A 7,553-nucleotide genomic window follows, 5' to 3' on the forward strand; every position below is an offset into this window, starting at 1 on the left:
CCTGAATATGATACGCTATATGCAGCCAACGTGCCTATTTTTTCTAAGACGCTTTTAGGAATGAAATATGTATGGCAGTTTTTCTCCAACCTTTTAAGGTCATTCCTAATGGCAAGAACTGAATTCACTGATTTCAGACTCAAGCTATTTCTCAATTTGTTTTTAATAATGTTATGTTGACTAAATAGTCTCTCAACCTCGGCATTTGAGCATGGCTACGTAAATCACTCTGTTTGGCAGCCATTTCAGTTTCACAAAAAATGCAATATGCCCTTCTCTTACTTTTTTCAATGGCTTTAACCTATCCTTCAACAAAGGAAAACTTTCCCAGGTTTTCCTGTAAGATTGAGGGTCATTTGGACCCATTTCTATGGAGGGAAACACAATTCACGATTGAAAATTTGATTGCATAGACACCGTTCCACTAGTAACCTATGCTGAAAACAAACTGTTTTCAATTTGATCAAGTGATGCCTCACGCCTTAACAGATTCACTAAGCAATTCTCCCGAGTTGCTAAGTTCAATATACTTCCCAAAGTGTAAACGTATGTATCTTTCATAAGGGTAATCAAAGTTGTTTACTTCTCTTTTAATGGAACTTCTCACTCAAGGGTCATAGTTTAATTGATTTTGCTCACGAGAGAGAGAGAGAGAGAGAGAGAGAGAGAGAGAGAGAGAGAGAGAGAGAGAGAGAGTAGACGGCAAGATTTCTGACGGGTATAACATGCTGGTAAAAAGGTCACGACCTGATAATGGAGCCAATTTATCTTACCCTCCCAGGTTCTGAGTATACTTTTCGTATTCCTCTATATTTTTTTGGATAAAATTATCGTGAAACCAATTAAATCAAAAAATTTCATGAATTATAATAAGTCCCTAAACAGTCGTAAAAAATTGCTGTAATATGAATGAACTATTTTGAAATCCCGCCAGATTTCCCGCTAGCCGCAGCAACGGTTTAAAACCCGCAAATAAAATTTTCATTCCGCCAGAACTAGCGGGATTCCCGCCAGTTTGGCAACCCTGAAACAGAGACTGCAGTCGCGGGAGACGAAGTTACTCAAGCAGTATGAGAGTTGCCGGTTGCTGATTTTGTTACCGAGAAACAAATTCGTCATTCTGTCGGCAGCTTTTTACAGTATCTTTAATATTATTTGCCCTATGTGGGGTCAGATGTTAACACCAAGCGTAACACACACATAAAAAAAGGGATAAACATCTAATTCCAACGAATAGAGTAACTACGTACTCATAGGGAAATACTGGCGAACCTCATTCTTGAATTGATCACGTTCGCTCTTTCTGTGACCTTGGTATTACACGTCTAGTGTTCCCAAAATGACGGGCGGCTGATACGAACGTATCATCTGGATACGTTTCGAAGTGAGACACATTTCCACGACGCTGATCAAAATGATACGAAATGCTTAAAATTGGATAAACTGCGTACCTACATTACTGCGATTTTTCCTGAAAATGGATACTTTTCTAATTTCTTGCGTTTTCATTATTTTATTTAACCTTCAAATGCTTTGTTATCGTAATTATCAGGATGATTTTGACCCATTATTCACAGTCATTCAAAACATAAAATATTACCTTTTCCTGATTATGAATAACAAAGATCCATTAACCGGAACAGGAGATGTCGACCTTACTTTTCCCAAGCAAAAGGGCGATGTTTGCTTGTTATAAGTACCTCCGGCTGCCAAATCGCCGAGGTTTAAACCTTGTTCGGTACGTGTATGAATCACGCACGCTACGCGGACAATGATTTGACATATACATGTTATTGTTTATGGGTTTTTTAATTATTAGTTTACTCATCATGCCTAGATTTCTTTTAAAAGGGTATCTTGTATGAAAAGGTGCTATATCGGTGCATTGCACGCACTACAGTAATCAATTTTAGGTTGTGATAATTGTTTAGAATATTTTGTTTTAAGAGATATGCACAATATACAGGCTTCCAGGAATGCATGATATTTAACCTTGATAGGATACATGTTACCAAGTAGTAGGAACCACAACTAAAATATTTGTCAACCCTAATGGTAAGATAAAATTAGCGTGTACTTTTTTTTTGGTAAATATTAAGTCAATTTTTAAACTGATAAAATTTTGTCTGATACTGTTAAAACTGAAAAACACTGTGCATTTTTTCCTAATAAAAGAAAAAATAGCAGTAGCAAGAGCAAGTAGGTATTGTTAAAGGTTCCTCTCTCGGCTAAATTTCCACTTTATGATCAATGTAATGACGCTTGGAGAGCACTAATTTTTTAGGATAAAGCAATTAAGTCGTATAACCCACTGAATTTTGGCGTTCAGAAAAAAAATTAAATGTAGCGATGGTGAACACGTATGTTCCCTAACCACTCACAATTTGTGTTAGATTTGTTAGTCCAGCCGCAGAACTTTCTAGCATACAAAAAAAATTAGTAAAATATGCGCCGAAACTTCTACGACTTAACCGAAATTTGTGTACAGCCGCTACAGTGTATAATCAAGGCCTCCAAGAATTGACATCACTATCGGTGGTCTTGCGGTACAATGCTGTATAACCCACGACCCATCAACCTTTAACCGGTGGTGGGCTATCGTATATCGTTGCCAGTGGCATGATTATGGCTAGCTTTAACCTTAAATAAAATATAAACTACAGAGGCTATAAAGCTGGAATTTTGTATGCTTGATTCGACATTTTTAAGATTTGAGGGCAGGCAGAATAGTATTCTTTTAAGAAAACTAAAACTGCTAATAGGAACAAGCCAAATAGAGTAACAATATAAACTTTTATATGCAAACGAAATGGAGGGGATTTTCACTCCTAGTGAGACATATTGGATATCTTCTAAAGGAAATGGTTTTTTTTTTTTTACCAATTGGGATACTTTTATACTTTTCCCAATGGTAACACTGAATTTACGACCCTAGAGTGAGAACACTTTGGCTTGATTAAGACCAAATCTGAATGAAAAACAATTTTGAATCTTTTCCTTCCGAAATGGAAACTAAACCGGCACATAACAGCATGAGCGAGATAATCCTTATTCCACAATGCTAGGAAGTACAACAATTCATAAGCTCATGCATACCTACATTGCTGAATCTAATTACAACTTAACGGATGCGAAAATAGTCTTCCACCACCTTAACAAATCATTTAGTGTTTTCTGCTCTAAAGGCTGATAAAGAACAATTTACCTAAAGGTTATAATCACCAATAACAAATATATACTTTTAATAACTATACTGATCTTTCACGTATGCGTGTAGGGTGTGGGAAAGTGGCGAAATGAGTTGAAAGGCGGTTGAATTAATGGAAGATTCGCTCAGCCAGACACGCATTAACATACTCAAATATATAATATTATAATTATATCTATATATATATATATACTATATAATATATATATATATATATATATATATATATACATATATAATGTGTGTGTGCAATTAAAATCTGCTAAGGCAACAACATACAGTTTAGATATAGAGTTGAATGACTAACTCTATGGGTCCCAGTGCTTGGCTTCATGCCAAAATCAGATATTCCGAATTACGAGAGTTAGCGCGCTTATCATTGTCACATGACAAGATAAGCAATTCTCAGAACTGAGGTTGCTCTGGTCAGTTGACTCGTCCATATTCCACCTCCAGTTCGTCGAGGGATTGTCTTCGTTCACCGACTTTCACTCCAAGCAGTCCAGAGGGATCGGACTGACGTAGAAATATATTAAACGCTGATCCAGAGCACTCAAGTTTATTCACGATTTCATTTTTATTTGCTTTCATATTCAACTTCGTTCACACCTCCAATACTGACTTGAAGAAAGGTTTCTTTTAAGCGCAATTAATCCCAAAGGGACTAGTGCTAGACACGGCAAAACAGATAGGGAAAAGATAACAAACCGGTTTTCGAGTAGTGGTGAAAAACGTATTTTAAGACAAATGTATCGGAGTTAAATGGAGAAAAGCTTTAGCCAAAAAGGATTAGCAGAAATCTTTTCATGGAAGAAATCACGTGGGGAGAATTCCGCAAACGAATAACGTTTGTGCATATACTCATTACTGTTTAAGTAAGTATGGGAGATTGAATGTATGAGAGTGTGAAACTTCGAGAAGTCAGGAACTGAGAGGAAGTTGACACTTCTCTGGGAAGGCCGAGAGCGCAAGATTCCAGATAAGATGGATTTGGTCAAACGACGTCAAAACAACTTTGGTTGCAAGAGTGAGAGTTTACAAGTATGAAGGACGACTCGATAAGAAGTCATTTTCACAAACACTTAAAGAAGTTCGCAGGAATATGAACGTTTGAAAATTAGGTAAGCACAAGAGAAAATTTACTAGTTTGTGGAAAGGCACGAGATAATCAAAAGATTACTGATTCTTAGAACCTAATACAAAGCACACTTCTTTATTTCCTTTCAAAATGAGAGAAGGGTTATCAGTTTGGGATCATCATCTTTCGACCTTACCAATCCCACAGTATAGCAGGGTTGGTCGCTCGAGTCAACTTTTTCCATCTATTTCGATTCCTTGCATCTTCTTCCCCGAGTCCCATCTCACCCATATCCCTCCATCTGATCCCCTGACGGCCCACACTCATCTCCAGCACAGGCATGTTCTTAGCTCTCTTGATTGGTTCCACCTCTTCTCTTCTTTTTACATGGCCATAGTATCTCAGATGAGCTTCTGTAGCCTTCTCCTTTACATTACACATACCACACATTCTCCTTATATCTTGACTCTCTCTCCCTTCCAGAAGTGATATTCCAACAATCCATCTCAACATCCTCATCTCGGTTCTTTCCTACAGTCCCTCCTCTTTCCTCTTAAGTGGCCAAGTTTCTGCCCCATATAACAGTACACGCCTGATGACTATCTTATAAATCTTCATTTTGAGCTTTACCGTCACTTTCATGTCTAAAGCAACTCTAGTTTCTTTTCTCCATTTTTACCATGTTTCTTTCACTCTCTGTCTCGGCTGCTTTCTCAGTACCTCCCTCCTGTTGTTATTGATCCCAAGTAGTTAAACTCACTGTTTTGCTTTAGCACTGTACCATCTTCTATTTGAGTGTTTACTTCTTCATTTCCTTCTCTACTACTAATCATCAACTCCGTCTTTCCAGTGTTCACTTTCAATCATTTACTTTCTAGGGCTCCTTACCCTGCTCAAAACCTTTCTTGCAGTTCTTCTTCTGTGTCTGCTGTCTAAATCTCTAAAGGATATTGATCATCAACACAACTGTCTCCCAGGCTGTGGTTAAATGGCCCATGAAGGAAAACAACGAGGTTGTCCTTGATTCTTTTCTCGTTGTTATGTGGTCACTGACAGAACTTGCAATCCTTTATGCATAGATTGAACAACATAATGACAACAGAGAAAATGTACTAAGAAGGACACCATTTTTGTTACATTCATGGTGAAGAGAACATTTGAGATGTAGTAAAAGAGTAATGTTTAATTATCTTAGATTTAAGGGGACTCATACGAAGACACAAAGTAGGGAGCTCTCGCTTTAAAGTTGAAAAACACCAATCTCTTCCATCTCACCGTTAAAATAATTTCGTTGATACAGGCTATGATGTAATCTTAAGTACATTTATTATCATGTAAGAGCATGAAGTTGATTCTGAAGGGAAATCATTTAAAATATTAAGATTAAAGAGAGGCGAGAGCACCATTGGCTGGACTCAAAATGAATTGTTATCCAGCCTCTTTGCTTTTACTTAAGAAAGTTATCACCATTCCTCGTTATGCCAAGTAAATGTTTCATGTTCTTAACTATTGTAAAGTATTTTACACCCTGATAAGAAAAGGCGACAGAGCGCCTCATTTCATAATACCAATGTTGCTTAGAGCTCTGATGCAAGCAGCAAAAGGCCATAAAAAGGACTAAAAATACATTAGCGTCACTTGATTTCCACCAAATTTAGTCCTGAAAGCCATTTTCTTAATAAAACATCAAAGCTTACATCTTTAAATTTCATCTCATACATGAATTATTTGTAAAAGTATCATAAATTCATATTAAAATCATGTTTTAATTATTGCCTTAGGCCCTAATGCTATACAAATGATATCCCCTATCATCTACAAGTTTCATGTCCTGTAAGATTTATTTTTCTTTTTAAAATATAAATTCACATTTAAACGTAGTTTTAATGATTGCCTGAGGCCCCAACGCTATTCAAATGCTAATACCTCCAAAATTATTGAAGATAACAGAAAAGCTCTTTTGCCGGATAAATCCTTTATCTTTAAATTTCATCCGATATCAGAATAATTCTTACAGTATCAGTCTTACTGGAAACGGGCTCACTTCTGACGGTCCAGCACGGTCCTCACGCCATTCAAATGATATTTCCCAGAGTATCGATGGTATAAAAGAAAAACTCTCGGCATAAAAAACCTTGCATCTTTCAGTTTCATCCCATGTAAGATTTACTTAAGACTATTGAAAATGCAATTATCGATATTAACTATGTAAGCAGAGAGTTCTGATATGCCTAGTTAATTAACCATTTGATGGTTTAACTTGCAGCTTCGCCAGTAATCGGAGCCACTGGATGGTAAGATATTGATCATGAAAACACAAAAATGTTTACATGATAGACCCGTGAGGCTTAGTATAGAGTCAAACAACCACCCCACATACACACACACACACACACACACACACACACACACACACATATATATATATATATATATAATATATATATATATATATATATGTGTGTGTGTGTGTGTGTGTGTATATATATATATATATATATATATATAGATATATACATACTAACATATAGATAGATAGATAGATAGATAGACAGATAGATAGATAGATAGATAATATTCTGCCTTTTCGAACTTTCGCGGGTCTGTCATGTAAACATTTTAGTGTTTTTTTTTTTTTTTTTTTTTATTCTTGAAAGTAGGTTATTCATTGTGATACTGACTGGTTAACAGCCATCATGTTACAATTTGGCGTCATCTGCTTTTGTCCCTGACGCCGGAATTTAATTAATTATACTGGTGTATGAAAGGCAAAATTTGCACCAAGTGGTGCAGCCACCAACACGCCTACGAATGACGTGGCGCATGCTTTTTCTTAGTAAAATGCCCTCAGTATCCTTTGACGATGTTACACCACTTTTATACACTTCTTTATTGTACAACACCTACAAACTGATAAATGACACATTCTTAGTTGAATACAGCGTAAAAATACCTTACGACTGACACACGTGATGAACAGAACTATGTTTTACTGATATTTCTCACTTGCCCCGAACTTGTTGCACTAAACAGAGACTGCAGTCCAGGGCTGCCAGATTTCCGCACTAAGGAAATCCTCGGTCTCAGAAAGTTGCCAGTTTATGCAATATATTCGACTTTATCGAACTGAGGAATGTTTAACTTGTTTATCGTGATCTTGTAAGTGCTCAAAACTTAGCGGTATGAATTACCAACCAGTAGCTTTTTTTTTTTTTTTTTTTTTTTTTTTTTATAACTGATAAATATGGATAGACACTGACCCTTTCC

The 7,553-nt window shown here is 36.5% G+C and overlaps 1 protein-coding gene across 2 annotated transcripts in view; it reads right to left on the reverse strand.

The window, feature by feature from the left end:
• The window catches only part of LOC135216353 (E3 ubiquitin-protein ligase rnf168-like), a 97,899-nt gene extending 90,584 nt beyond the window's left edge, over positions 1 to 7,315 (reverse strand). For both annotated transcript variants that reach the window (XM_064251602.1, XM_064251646.1), the window contains exon 1: positions 7,240 to 7,315. The gene's annotated coding sequence lies outside the window, so the exon portion shown is untranslated. The remainder of the gene's footprint in view (positions 1 to 7,239) is intronic.
• Between the last annotated feature and the right edge of the window lie 238 nt (positions 7,316 to 7,553).

The sequence above is a fragment of the Macrobrachium nipponense genome, chromosome 19 (assembly GCF_015104395.2).
Source record: "Macrobrachium nipponense isolate FS-2020 chromosome 19, ASM1510439v2, whole genome shotgun sequence".
NCBI classification, from domain to species: domain Eukaryota; kingdom Metazoa; phylum Arthropoda; class Malacostraca; order Decapoda; family Palaemonidae; genus Macrobrachium; species Macrobrachium nipponense.